The sequence below is a fragment of the Chlamydotis macqueenii genome, chromosome 5, assembly GCF_036417535.1.
Source record: "Chlamydotis macqueenii isolate bChlMac1 chromosome 5, bChlMac1.mat, whole genome shotgun sequence".
NCBI classification, from domain to species: domain Eukaryota; kingdom Metazoa; phylum Chordata; class Aves; order Otidiformes; family Otididae; genus Chlamydotis; species Chlamydotis macqueenii.
The window spans coordinates 40,264,409-40,279,623 of NC_141560.1; the positions used below are offsets into that span (position 1 = coordinate 40,264,409).

At 43.3% G+C, this 15,215-nt stretch overlaps 1 protein-coding gene across 4 annotated transcripts in view; it reads left to right on the forward strand.

Moving 5' to 3' along the window:
- The first annotated feature begins 9,625 nt into the window (after positions 1-9,625).
- The window catches only part of PAPLN (papilin, proteoglycan like sulfated glycoprotein), a 54,237-nt gene continuing 48,647 nt past the window's right edge, over positions 9,626-15,215 (forward strand). For all 4 annotated transcript variants that reach the window (XM_086749909.1, XM_086749908.1, XM_086749910.1 and 1 more), the window contains exon 1: positions 9,626-9,680. The gene's annotated coding sequence lies outside the window, so the exon portion shown is untranslated. The remainder of the gene's footprint in view (positions 9,681-15,215) is intronic.

The following is a 15,215-nucleotide window of genomic DNA, read 5'->3' on the forward strand; positions in this document are numbered from 1 at the left end:
GCCCACTGGTGCACTTGTGTGAGAGGCAGGAGGACGGCTGGCTTTGTGAGTGACTCTTTAACCTCCAGCTGTGAGAAGGCCCAGGCCTTTGAACACTGCCAGAGCTTGGCCAGTGTCCAGCGGTGTGTTCATCCAGTGCTGGAGGAGATGTAAAATTCTCTGGAAGAAAGAGCTTCATTTCTGTGAGCCTGGGAGGGGAAAAGGGAGGATGAGTTGTGGAATGAAGCACCTGAAACTCTCCATAGCTGAAAAAAAGCAACGTTTCTGTGGAGGAAAATGGAGAAAAACGTAATTGTGGGAGCTATGCGTGCGAACACACATATTCTCTTTCAACCTGGTATTGACAGTGTGTGATGGGACTACAGGATCTTGCCTAGGGCTCTTTTTTAAGGGAATGGGAACTGCAAAACAGTGTGCAAGAATAAAGGCCATTAGGCAATACTGTGCCCTGGAACATAACTTCTGCGAGGTGTCTACAGTGAGGACAGATCCATGTCTGCACGTGATACATGGCAAACAAGGCTGGGCTTTTCTGTGGGCGTGCAGAACCGGCTGAGGGCTTTTGAAAAGGTGCAGACTCAGCCTGGAGGAAATGTTCCTGATGTGGGGAGGAAGGAGAGAGATGCTCTCTTCTGTCCCTGCTTTGCAAGCTATCTGAGGGCAGCCCTGTGTTCTTTGTCTCTGCCATGGTCTACGCCCTCGGAGCAGACAAGCAGTGCTAAATCACCTGGGTCCTTTCCTGGAGAGCCAGATGCAATAGCACCTTCTTTTCAAACAAATTCATGTCTTGAGGGTGATATGGTTACATCAGATCCCTGGCTAATTAATGATTCTTATTGTCTAGGCAATGGCATTAATTAACTGGATACATAAGAAAGTCTGGGTCAAACTTCAGAAAGTCGGCCAGACCCGCTCAATCCCTTGCGGCTTCTGGGATCATCCTGCTGCCTGGTGTGACCGGAGTAAGCAGGGTGCTGCCAGACTGGCACATCTCAGCCCAGGTTCTCACAGCTTCACGGTAGCGTGAGGCAGCAGTTCAAGACTCTGTTGCGGGTGGGGTGTGTGTTCAGGAGGAAGTTTTTGTGTAACTTCTGGAGCCAAGGTTACTGACAGAGCTGAAGTGTGACTTCAGGAGGTGAATGGGACCAGGGTTTAAAATCTCTAGCCTGCATGAACAGAAGCCACCTTCCAGTGGTACGTGTCCCCATAACTGTGGTTGTCACTGATTGTGGTAACCATTGTGAACTCCTTCAATAAAAGATGGGGTACAGGCTGGTGTGGAGTTAGTTGTTGGATAGAGCTTCTCCTGAAAAAAAAAAAAAAAAAGGGAAATCTATGCTTTGTTCCTTCCATCTTGCCCAAACATAAGGTTAGGAGAGAGGAAGAGAAACTGAGGCGAATTCTCTTCTTTGCCTATACTTGGCTTACATTGCTGTAAGCTTGCTTATCTCAAGATATGCAAGACGAAAGTCAGGCTGTGCTCTTGGGACTGGATGTGCAAGACTGGAGTAGGCGTCTGGCTTGAGGAGGTTTCTTTGTACTTTAATGGGCACTGCAAGGGTTTCCTGAGAGAATTCTTCGGATGAAAGCTGTTCCTATGGGGAGGCTGCATAGACTCTCATTATTGCTCTGGCTTTTGCTGCACAGCACATATGTTACTGCGGGGTTGTCAGTAGATTTCTACAGTGCAATAAAAATAAGTAGATTAGCCAAGCAAAGAAGATTAGAGACACTTTGGGGAAGGAAAAGGAAGGGAGGAGGATGAGCAGGAGGGAGTATAAAAAGAGACCACAAGACTGTGAGTGCCAGGCTTACTGGTGCATGTTGCACAGGGTGGCTTTCTTTGTCCCTTTTGGGTTTGGGTTAGGCAGACTGAATAGAACCAGTCCTGACACCATGTCCAAAGAGAAACTGGAGTCACTGGTCAAGAACATGGAGATCATGCTCTCTGAGGTAGAGCAGCTGAAGATCCACTGCACCAAGCAGACAGAGGAGGTGAACCAGGTGGTACAGGAACTGCGCCGAGAGAACAGGGAGCTGACAGAGAAGTACGAGCACATCTGTCAGGACCTGAAGGAGGCCAAGGAGGCCATTGCCCAGCTGCAGGACACCAAGTTTGCCTTTGAGGCAAAGGAGCGGCAAGCACAGAAGCTCAACCGGCAGCTGTGAATCGGCAGGGAAGAGGAGCAAGAGATTTCCTAACCTGATCCTAAGAGTAAACAGAAACCTTCGACCGCTGCAACTGAAAATCCCTGGATCAGTGTTTTAAGTAACCTTTTTCCTTCCCTCTCAGACCAAATCTACGTGCTGGAAAAAAATCATCTCTTTGTTGCAAGCAAGATCTCAGGCGCAGCTGGAGTTCTGCCCCAGAAGGCTCCTTTGTTAATGACTAAATATCTCATTATGCCAGGAGGGAAATCTCATTCCAGAATCCCTTGTCAGAGGTCTGAGCCACAGGCAACGGCTGCCAGGATCTGGGCACCTTCTCATGCCCCGCAGGGGTTGCGTAAGGACAGAGCCCAGGAAAAGAACTGTCTCTGCCTTGAGCTGCTGGAGAGAGCTGTGCCCCGAGAGTCTGCTGAGACGGAGAGAAGGATCATCATCCTGACAGCCCCTATTGCTCTGTTTTGTTGCTAACTTTCCTCTGTTGCACAGTGTGGCTGTGATGCTGTCATTAGTAGGGTGTCAGCTTCCCTGCTGTCTGACGCTGGGAGACATCGGCGAGAGCTTACGTCGTGCCTCGTGCTTCCGAGTACTTGCTATCAAGGGCATGTTGGTCCAGAGGATCTTTTAATGCTATTACAGTTGGTGTTGTACTCTTCGAAGTTCAAAGTGAAGTCTAAGAACTGGAAAGGTTTCTGTCTCAATTTCCATTTCAATAGCGTTAAATCCTAATGACTCCATGTTTAGTATGCTGGAGTTAAACCTCTGCTGAATGTAACACTTTTTTTTAACCAAAAGAGCTATGTTTTGGCACTGGATGTACTTTTCTTAAGCAGAAGTAACATGTATAAATGGGACCGGGAATTAGAAGGGATAAACTTCTATGGGGCATGGGGGTGAGAATTGCTTGTCAGAGGCTTTACTTTCAACTGTTCTCTCTTCCCCGTCTCTCCTAAGCAGCATTTGAGGTAGTCAGTGTCAAGCCCAGCTAAGAGCAGGTGACTTTCGACTCCACAGTGAACAGTGGGAGATCTCTGGGGGGAGCAGGGAGAGATTGCTGAGAGAAAAAGCCTGAATGTTTAAACGGAGAAAAAGCCTGAATGTTAAAATGGAGAATAGCTGGCATAGTTTCAGGAGGATCTTTCTTCGTGTTGGCTGTGATGTAGTCAGCTTCCTTCTTCTCTCCGAAGCTTTGCTGTGTTGTTATCTCTGCCCAGCAAGCTCCCCTGGCAGAGAGGGCTGATGTTTGGGAGAAGCAGGGATGCTGTTTCCATCCCTGAGGGGCTCAGGTCTGTGAGCCATCAGGAGGCCAGGGTGTGGCGATGGAGGTGACTGACCAGGCTGAGAGCAGGGAGTCAGCCCAGGCGGAAAGGGAAACCTGGCTGCTTCTGTTTCCCCGTAGCGATTCAGGCAGGGGCAGAACAGTTTAGCAAGACCTTCTTTTAGGACTCAGTCCAGCACTGGTGAAAATAATTGTAGTTTTGTCATTGATTATAAAAAGCCATGATAAGGCCTAGAATTAGCTAGTTATTGTTCCTTCTCTGCCATCCCCTCTGCCACATCAGTCTGGGCCTGATCCAAAGCCTTTGGAAATTAAAATCTTCCCATTCATTGGACTGAGCTCTGGGCCAGACCTTCTGAGCAGAGGGCTGCTCTTTGTGTGGCAAGCAAAGTACTGGGACGTGCATGGGGAACAGCTTTCTCTGTGAATCGCTGTAAGTGGGAGCTGCAACAACATGTTTTGTTACATTTGTGTGATCGAGACTTTTATTTGTGGCTATTTTGGGTGGAGCAGATTGGAATATCTGGAAAACATTTGGGAGATTGAGACTCTCCTTTATGTTTTCGAATGTAACCTGAATACAAACGACCAGCCTTGACCTTCTGCTCCTTGCTCACCAGTGACAGCTTGGGGAGCACAAGAATTCAACATTAACCACTATATCTGTTTGCATAAGAACTGAAAATGTTTTCTCTTGAAATTAATTCTTTAGTCCAAATCTGCTTACCACTTGTGATTTCTTCTACTTTTTATATATCATTAAAATGTAAAACCAACAATAAAAGGAAAACAAACAGCTGAGGGAGCGTCTGTTCTGGATAAGGCATTGCCTCATTTAATGCATGTATATGTTGTTTTTTGAGTGTGTGTGTATGCTAAATATAATTATTCTAGTTTAAATCCTGTGCAGCAAAGAATGGACTAACGGAGACCCTCCAGATCTGTCTGTGCTCCCAGGTTAATCTCTCTAAATGAGATTCTCTGTGTAGCTGCCAAGTTCACCCTACACAATATTTAAATCCATGATACAGAAAAAGAAAATGGGACTGCAGTGTCCTTATGATCAGTTTCTTAATAATTAGCAGTATTCTAAGTGTCTAATTTTAGGGAAAGCTGGGAGAATTATTTCATTTTTTAAAATTTGAGGTGAGACATTGGAAAAATTGGATGCATTTTCCAATGCTAGAAAAAATTAATGTAACACCTCTTCCTTTCCAATAGGCTCAGTTGTGTCCTGGTTTTGCTTACACGGGTTAAACTTGGGAGTAGTTGGGTTGTTTTAAAATCAATGTACATTCCATTACATGTAGGTCCTCTGTTTTGTAAAGGCAAATCTTTGTGTATCCAAGTACAGTCTTAGTAATGGATCAGTGCCTTCACTTGTGTCCTGAGGTGCAGTGTATTGGAGTGCCTTTCACAACAAAATTTGCCTGAAATTAGCCACAGCTCTTTGAAGTTGTTTTTGCTTTTTGAACACCGACATTATCAGTGCGTCCTGCTTTTCATCTTCAAATGGCCTAAGGATGAAGAGCTGAAACTTTCGTGCAGCATCATCAGCTTGTTCAGAAAGTTGGCCTGAATAAAAGTCTTGCCTGATTTGGATGAGAATCAAAATAAATATGAAGTGACAGGCTTACCATTTCCGTCATCTTGGAAAGAGATTAAGAGAGGTATCTAATTCTTTGTTTATTTGAAGGCTCTCTTGGAGAGCACAGCACAGGAATTGGCTCAGTTGTCAAGAAAGAGACTAAGGGAAGAGGACCCAGCCAGACCAAGTGCCTGTGAGTTGGTCTGTTCCTGGAGCAGGTTATAGCAGAACACTGATGATTGTGTTGGTTTTCATTGTTCTGGGCTCCATTATGTAGAAGTATGCAAGAAAGAGGACTGGATAGAAATGAAGATGATGCCTTTCATTACAGGCAACCTCTTTTTCTCTGACGTTCAGCAAGAGTATTCTTGGGCGAGATGGGGGGAGTTTAATGATGGACATGAGCATATGAGCTGATGGATGGAAATCCTGGGCTAGTAGCTTGCAATGGATGAGAAACTATGTTTGTGAATCAAAAGTATCTAGAGGTAGCTTTGGATTTGTAGTGAGTTAAGAGAAGCACAAATTTTTGGGGAAGTACTCCATTACTGAACAAGCAAAAGTGGGCTGCTTCTGTGCAGCCAGGAGAATATGAGGAAAACTTCCTAAAAGTGGACTAAAGTCCCCAAAACTTCATGAAAGTGTGGCTCTAAGGCTCCTGCATGAAAGAGGTGAAAGAGCCCTCTGTGATACTTATTTAATTGCCGATCACTGCTCATGTAAACCTGCCTTTGGAAAGATCTCCAGATTTGAGAAATACAGTGTCTCCAGGAGAACTTGTGAAGGTCAGCAGATGGAGTTTGATCCTCCAGACTAAAAATCACATGGAAATGTGAATACAATGTAGAAGGTGATTGTTTCAGAAGTCTGTTTGGTCTAGAATCATAGAATGGTTAGGGTTGGAAGGGACCTTCAAAGGTCTTGTAGTCCAACCCCCCTGCAAGGAGCAGGGACATCCCTGACTAGATCAGGTTGCTCAGAGCCTCATCCAGCCTGGCCTTGAACGTTTCCAGGGATGGGGCATCCACCACCTCTCTGGGCAACCTGTTCCAATGTTCTACAACCCACATTGTAAAAAATTTTTTCCTAATATCCAATCTAAATCTACCTCACTGTATTTTAAAACCATTACCCCTCGTCCTATCACAACAGGCCCTACTGAACAGCCTCTCCCCATCTTTCTTGTACGCCCCCTTGAGGTACTGGAAGACCACTATAAGGTCTCCCTGGAGCCTCCTCTTCTCCAGGTTGAACAGCCCCAACTCTCTCAGCCTGTCCTCATAAGAGAGGTGCTCCAGCCCTTTTATCATCTTCGTGACCCTCCTCTGGACCTTCTCCAACTGGTCCATGTCCTTCTTGCGCTGGGGGCTCCAGAACTGGACACAGTACTCCAGGTGGGGTCTCACCAGGGCAGAGTAGAGGGGGAGAATCACCTCCCTCGACCTGCTGGCCACGCTTCTCTTGATGCAGCCCAGGATGCGGTTGGCCTTCTGGGCCGCAAGAGCACATTGCCTGCTCATGTTAAGCTTCTCATCCACCAGCACTCCCAAGTCCTCCTCAGGGCTGCTCTCAATCCATTCTCCGCCCAGCATGGATTTGTGCCTGGGATTGCCCCGACCCAGGGCTTCTTGCCAAAGGCACTTCAGTGACGGGATTAGAAGGGATATCTTGTTCAGCAGTATCCATTTACTATGCATTCACCTCAACTGTTTCTTTTCGATGATCACATCTGTGACACCCTGAAGCCATTGCCTCCAGGCTGGCCACTGGGGCCACGAGGCAAATGCCTGTGGTTGTGACGGTATTCCCTCCGTAATGAACTGTGAGTGTCTTATCAAGAGATGAGAATGGTTTTGAATCAGTGGATTATCTTCCTTTCACTAAATGGTAGGCGTTGAAAACAATTTCAACACAGGGATCATGTCCTTTCTCCTAGAGAAAAGGTACGCATGCAAAACTTTCTGTGGAACCACAGGGCAAAGGTTTACTTTGTATTTGCGTTTTCTTTTTCCTGGTAAGGACTGGCCTCAAGTTCAAATCCCACACTAATAGCTCCTGATTTTATCATGTCTCTACTGGAACCAGGAAGTACAAGCAGATTTTTCTTTTCTTTTGTTAATAAAAGGAGTTTCATCAATGTTTCATGTTGCTTAGTTGTGGTAAAAGTCTGGTCGCTTCTTGTTTTATTTCAGCATCTCAGGAGGTTATCTATTAAGTCTTTATCGGGTTAAAAATGAATCCAGATGTGTTTATGCAGTATCTGCTTTAATGCAGTAGGCACAGCTGTTTTTCGGATGTATCCTGGCTAGTTTCCAACATGAGCAGTCACATTTCCCCCGTCTCTGAACTCCCTTGTAGTTTTAGCTATCAACAAGAACACAAAAGAACATTACTAAGCTTGGCATTTCCAAAAAACATTCTTTCAGGGTCCTGCTGCTGTAAGATGACATTTTAAGAATCAAATATTCATAAATTCATCTGCAGTTGTGGGGTTTTTGCCTACTAGCTTTTGAACATTTGGGACTGGATTTTGAGCCTTTTCTTGCCAATGATACCGGCTAAAAGCTTTAAACTGGTCTGAAAGTGTGGTTTAACCACATAAGGCCAAGGTTCAGGTTTTAGTTTGATCAAATGTCATGGAGCTTAGCATCTAACTGTGACAGCTGGCAGGATGGCAGTAGCCAATGGCCAGTTGAGAGTATGAGTGGACAAAGAAAAAGCATGCACTGATGTAATTTCTTTCTGATGGAAAAGGAGGGCCCACAGCTTGGCCCAAGGCCCAGCTTTTTTTTTTTTCTTAAAGGAATATTTCAATCTAAAGGGGCAAGACAATAATTTCTGTATTCTTAATTACACACTAACAATGTCCAATTGTCTCTCTTGACCAGGGGAACATACGTAGCTGTGCATCAGCACCACTATCAGATATTCTTCTGGGATGTGTTGTATCTTTCAACCTTTTGGGGTTCCCCTGCTTCTTGGTGGAGGTGTTGCCATTTTGTGTTGGTTTTCCTGTTAGGGTTTATCCTTGTTTATTGTGGCAGAGTTTGCTTGGACAGGAAAGTACAGGATTGCTTTTGCATGTGGAAAAGATATGACTTTTATTTGAACTGTGTCCCCTGTGGGACGTGTAACAGAATGGTAGAATCTGAGTACTGTGTACCTTTTGTGGCTAGTTGCCAGAGAGGGATTGGCCAGCAGGGATGAAAAGAGCTGTAGCCCTAGCATAAAATTGCTTCTGCGTCAGCTGGTGCCTTTACGAGGCTGCTAGAAACTTCTTTTCTGTTTGGAGCTTTGTGTGTCTAGGTTTGTCAACAGTTGCCGAGGATATTGTTTCTTTTTATCATCTGAAGCAGTAGTGTGGGCAAGAAGAGAGTAGTAACACCAGGTCTGGAGATTTCATAGCACATCTTGATGTTTTCCTTGGAAGATCCAGCACATGGAGTTACCTGAAGGTGGAAGCTTCGTCTTTCCCCTTGAAAGCAAGGTTCTGTTTCTCATGGTTTCACAAGAACTACTGATGAAAAAGGGCTCTAAAAGTGGAAAGCAAACAAAAAGACTAACCCAAACTTAAGACTTCAAGGTATTCTCATAATCTTTGAGACCTTGGTCACAATATTAAGTAGGGCTGAAATGCTGGTAGCTGTTATAAATGCTGGACCAGAATCTATTTTTATAGATCAGTGGGCTCTGTATGTCAATATTTATTTTTTTTATACTAAGCAGAGGCAAAAATCAATAGGGGGGGAACTATCTGTTTTCCAGATAAAATAACAACAACAACACGTAAGTTGTTATGCAATGATTTCTCTGGTATCCACGTGATTAACGGCACAAGTTTTCCCTTGTAATGTATCCAACTAGATTCCTTTTCCCTTAACAGTTTTTCTATTGCTAAATTGTTCCTTCATGGGATTTTTCAGAGGGTTTCTGAACTGCATGGCATTTGTTAGGGGGAAAAAAAATAGAGAAACCTGAGCTGCCATTGTCTTTGGTTAAATTCAGATCTGTATCCGAAGCGCTGGTATTTTCAGACCTTAGGGATCTACTTAACTCTGCCTAGAGGCAGACCTAGCTGTGAATTATATTTAAGTTCAAACTTTCTTTGGTCAAAAGTGTATCTGTGAACTGTGATTCAGGCTTCAGTTTTCATGTAAATGCTAAGTTAAAGAAGTGATTTTTACAGTTAGGAACTTACTGAAAATAAATACTGAAGGGATTTGTGGATAACTGACTGTCTTTTGATATGCTGCCTACAGCTAAAGTAAAACTGGTTACAAAGGGCCCCACCCCTGCAGTAACTTAAGGCACGGTTTGGAGCTCATGTGTGTGCTCACACACAGACTTACGGGAGCTACGAACAGTTCCAGAGCGTGCCTGCCTGCGTACATGCTTACGCCTTTCGCTTTCCCAAGCAAAAGCGAAAACTCTTGTGAAGAAACTTAGAGGCTGAGGGGGTTAAATGAAATACAACTCTCCTTTTCCTGTGCAGTAAGGATTAGTAGCCAAACAGAAGCTGGAGAGAAGAGCGCTTGAGAGTCACTGTTTGAACCAGAACGATAGCAAAGTGGGTTTTGGGGCTTGGCTGCAGAGTGGTGTTAAGTGTCTCCAACTTTCGCACTCACCTTTCACGGGTACGCGCAGAAGGTAAGAGCTCACTTTGTGTTCTGGGCTGGCTCCTCATCCCTCTACCCAGATATCTATTTTCTATTAGTCTTTTCAGCGCTGTTTGTGCTTTTAAAACTATTTTTTTTATTTCCCACCATTTTTTTTCCTTCAGTTGAAATAGGGAGAGGAGAGACCAGAGTCCTTCTGACTGCAAAATTTTATTTCCTAGAAGGGAGGAAAAAAGACACTCCATATATTTGGTGAACATTAATCCCTTTCACTTGCAGTTAATTATACTGAGATGTAATGTAATCAAAACTGCTTTTCCTGACATCATGAGTGGGGCAAGCTTGGGGGTGGAAGGGGGAAGGTATCAGTTTGATAGGATGCTGGACAAATGTACCAGGGATGTTGGCTGGAGAAACATAAAATTTGCTGGTAGGAATAAAAGCCTGCCCACATACTAAGACTCTTGTACCCCCAAGCTGTCACCCCCAGAGCACTCAGCTGCAGCTGTTCCTGTGCTAGCAGGTGCTGAGGGGAGGGAGTGTCTCCTGGTCAGTCTGGCATTGCTTTCAGCCATTTGGGGGGCCCTCCCCAGCCAAAGGATGCTGTTAGAGTCAACAGACCTGTTTGTGCAAGGGGAGGTTTGCAGGACTGGTTCTCTCATCCCTAAGGAAGTCTGATGTGTGAGGCAGGCCAAAGCAGCAGCTTCAGGGACCTGGCCTGCCCTGGCCTGGCCTGGAGATGGTAACGGGCTGGTAGCAAGGGGACAGAGTGCTGGATTTGCCTGATGCCCTGGTGTTCCCTGTGGGTGGGTCAGGTGGAGGCAGGGAAGCAGTTGGTTTAAAAACCTGAGTTTCAAAGCTTTGGTGAAGGTAATGTCAGTCTTGAATGGAGTTCACAGGACTAGAAATACCTAGTGTTAGGGAGGAGCTTGGGAAGATAATATGTGTCTTTCAGTCTGTCTTTAGAGACAGGGTTTGTAAACACTTTTGCTTATTACTTTTGGAAGCGTCTTCAGAACACATGGAGTTTGTTTTATCCCTTCTGCATTGCACTTATGAGGGACCCTTCAACAGCTTCTCTGTAAGCCAGCTTGCCCCTTAAAAGTTTTCTCCTGGCATCTTACAGATGTACCACCTTCTGTAATGCCAGAGCATTTCCCAGTCTCTGTAGTTTCATGAAAAGCCATTCTTTCTGAGGTGCAGCGTGTTGGTGAGTCGATGTGCTCCCCAGCCACGTGTGTTGGGCAACCTCACTCTGGACTTTCAGGCCAATTGCTCTGCTGTTACCAGGAGCAGAGGTGCTTGTGATGTGCAACAAAGGTGGATAGGACCATGTATCTTTGGCGTGTATTTAAACATGTTAGTAAATGGCAAGATTAATAAAATGCAAAAAAAAAAAAAACCCCAAAAAAACACCACAACACAGAGTAAGTTTGCTGTCTCTGGAAGTTTTGCTTTTAGCATATTTTCCTGTCTAGTGTGAGACAATTTTTCGAGCATGTTTTCAGGTTCTTACACACTGTGGAGCATCCTGACACATCAGAGTTGTTTGTTTTTAAAATATTTTGCTTCATGAGTGTAAATGCTTGATGGCTTCACAGAAATGCTGGGGTCAGGGTAGTTGCTCTGTAGCATTTGCGTATTCCAAATCTGTCTACTAGTAAACACTCTAGCATTTGAAACGTGTGACATGATTTGAGGTGATTTTCAAGCAAGGGTGCAGGGTTTTGCTTGTTGGTCTCTCTCTGTGTATATTTATAAAATAGTGTTAAATATAAAACAAACTAAATTGTCTTAATTTTAAGGGGAAAGTAGCAATCATTATGGTACTATAATGCTGTAGAGAAGTTGAAGGATGGATGATCTCAAGTGTTGCTGTTCAATAAGTGCAGTACTTCTTGATGCAGATCCTGTAACTCTGTTTCTGGGTTGGGCGCACTCTCAGATCCAGCTGCTTACCAGCCCGGTAAAAGAGAACGCTGGTAGACCTCATCTAATCTAGTTGCTTAAGGGATTCTGTGCCTCGCAAATTAGGCACCAAGATTCAGTTGGAGTCTATGTGAGAGGCTGTGCCCTGACTTGTTGAAAGCGTGTAGGAAATGGGAAAGGAGTTATGTTGTTGCAACTGGTTTCCCTGGTGGTACTTGAGTTTGAGCTAAAAGAGAAAATTTTATTCTGAAGAAACACAGATGTTCTGTTAAAATGAGGAACCTGGGGAAAAAAAACTTCTGATCCTGATTGAGGGCCTCTTTTTCTGAATGCAATGTAAATAAGGCAAAATACTGTCCTGTGCCTTAGAACAGGTAGGGCTTAGGCTGCCTGAGGGCCTTCTCTTTGTTCAGAGGAGAGATTTAAACATTAATAAAACGTTAACCATCTCATTAGATCATGTATGTACCTTGTGACTCACCAATACACAGCAAATGAATAGCTTTTTTTTTATGAGAGGGTGAGAGCTGCTGTTTTGTATAAGAACAGCACCTAGAATACGTAGGATACAATTACAATAGTCCTCACAATTCCTTTTGTAGGCTCATCATTAGCTGAGTGAAGGGGGAAATCTCCTAGCGGCATATTGATGCTCAGTGAGCTATAGAGGAAGTAAGTTGCTTGCTCTTAGGTCTGTGGGAAGGATTATACAAAACTGGTGATAAACCCCTCAGTGTAGCTAGCATAACTACTGAGCCTAGACAGTGAAGGATGATTGCTCTGATCCAGTACAGTCATTTGCAGTTATGCCCATGGTATGATGGACTTGTCAAAAGAACTTATTTCACTGGAAATGATACTCTGCTGGATATAGTTTCACTGTTTCATTTTTTAACACTCTTGGATCTGAAGTGTGATTTGTTGGGGTCCAGTCTTGTCTTGGATGATGAATAATAATGTTACTAGATGTCTGAGAAAGGACTTTAATATAAAAGGAGTTGAGTGGGTAGCTGCTCATATGCATACTCTATGTACAAACCACTTGTGTATGCTTTCTCGCACAGTAACAAGCTTGCCTTCTTGACATGCAGTCATGATGTATAGAAAACAAGTACCATCCATGGATTGTTTATTTCTCTGCCTAGCCCTTAAAGCAGTAATTGGAGGCTCTGATTTGAGCATCTATGGGAGAAACCAACTTCAGAGCAAAGAACCAGTTTATTTTTAGATCGTACTGTTGTCATTTTGCTGTGATCACACAGTCAAGCATGTGCTTCCTTTGAGATCTCCCCAGGCACTGCAGTGTGATCACACCCTCCTAAGATCTTTTTTTATGAAGTTAATTTTTAGTGACAGATGAAAGATGCTAAAGCTGGTATCCTTAGAGACTGCAGCCCTAATTCCACTAGCACACGTTCTGCCTCCTAAGTTTGTTAGTTGAAAGTTCTGTTTGGGTTTGTTTTTTTTTTTTTCCTTTTCATTTCTTTTAGTTCTCATGTTAGTCATCTTTCACTTGCAGAGCAATGTGAGTAAGCCCACTGTCTTCTCTGGGGGAATTCCTGCTTCATACCACTGGAAGTATGAAGCATCCCAGTCAGTAAGGGTGATTGCTTAGGGAAGAGAGGTACCTGCACAAGTGTGGTGTGCTTGGAGTGTTTATGTGTATATATATATATATATATAGTTAAAACTAATTTAGCTAGTTTTTTTTTTTAAAAAAAAGTATCTTAGGTTCCAGAAACAATGTAAAGGCAGCAGCAATCAAAACCCACTTGAGGTTCAAGGTAAATACTCTCATGTTTTCCTGTCTATGCTATTAGTCCCCAAGCAAATTTATTTAAAGGCTACACAGGTGTTCCCTATGTGTACTACAAGCATACTGTTGAATGTAGTGCTAACATCCTCTCAGTCAACAGATGTAGATCTTGCAAAGAGAGGCAGAAAACAATTCACATTGTTTGAAAGTTTTCTTTTGAGATAACGCTCATTTTTTTTACTTTTTTAAGCCCTTGCACAGTGCAGAACATTGCCATATTTATATTTAGGATGGAATGAAGTTAAATAAAATTGGAAGTAATTTTCCAGCATTTGAATCCTTTATTTTCCTAAAGAATTCTGCAAAATTTTAATTGGAAGGAATTACTCTCAGCTGGCTAGCATGCTTGTAAACAGCAGCAGTGCTTAGTATTGGGTAATATTTCATACTAGGCTAAATAGTTCATAAAAGTGAAGCTTGAGCCATGATAGGACAGTACTAAATATAAAAGGTTGTTAGCTATTCCTCTCCAATTATGTTAGTGTTTGGGATATTGTATCCTTGTCATGGATTTTCCATAGGCAGTGTGTGGCTGCTTGTTGCAATGTTAACCGTCTAAATTAGTCCGTCTGCGCTTGTTGTTACCCCTACATGCTCCCAGATTTAATCAACAGCTGAGCACAGTGAGACTACCAAAATAGAAGGCAGAATCCTATCTTTACCCCTTATAATAAATCTCTAGCTGCAAAGCTGATAGTGGAAGGCTGGTTGCAGAAAATTGAATCTCAGCTGATATTAATAGGTAGACATAAATTTGTTCTCATGAAATACTGTATTAGCTGCTATAAAGGGCTGGCATAGTGACCACATTTACTTGGAAGATGCTGTTTCACTGACCTAAACCTTAGATACCTCATTGTGGATTTTGGAGAGCAGGAAAGAAGCAAATCTGCCTCTTTGCCTACCCCCTATTAGGATATGGCACAAGGCCTTACTAGAACTTCTGTGTATTTCACAGTCTGATCTTGCTCTTGTACCTGATGACTTTTCAGCTACAGTTTTGTATGATTTTGGTATTCATATTAAAACTCTGTGACAGAGGCTGCTATAGCTTCCACAGATGTTGCTGAACTTGACATTGCTGTACAAGTTCTCCATAAAAACATTGTCAGTCTAAGCCAGCTACATTAAGCAATGGCCCAGTGCAGATTTATGTGCCAGTTACGAATGAGGCTGAAGGCTGAGATGAAAGCCTATTGATAGAGCAGTCTAGAAGATGCTTATATGTTACCACTACTCAGTTCTCCAGCCGCCTGGTGCTCCGCTGCTGTGCTCATCAGTAAGTTTTTGTAAGTTTTTTTTTCATTTAACAAGGTGAATTTTAAAATTATTCTAGCTGAAAGTTTATCTTTCATAACGTACATAATGTGGCTGAAAGTATATCCCAGCAGGATTACTTTCTTGATGAGGACTCTTCAGCTCCTGGCACGTATTTAGAATGAATTAATAAATCCGGATACCAATGGTAAAGATATCTTTACTCAGAAAACTTATGTCTTGTTTTTCTCTGTTATTCTCACTCCTTTCCCACTAAGCTTTTTCAACCAGTCTTGTATTTAAACACGTTTATAAACATTTAATCCCTTGCTTTGTATATAAACAGCTCTTTATGAATGTGGCTCATCGCATGGTCAAGGCAAAGGAAATCCAGCATCCTCCTACTTTAACAGGCACATGCACGTTAATTGGCTTATCCACCCTAGCCCAGAGGACATCGGGCACAGGATTTTCTTTGGAAAAATGTCAAACAAAGATGGTTTACTATAGTCAGGGAAGAAAACAGGCGTATTAAAAAGTATCTTGAATGTGATATCCTCTGCC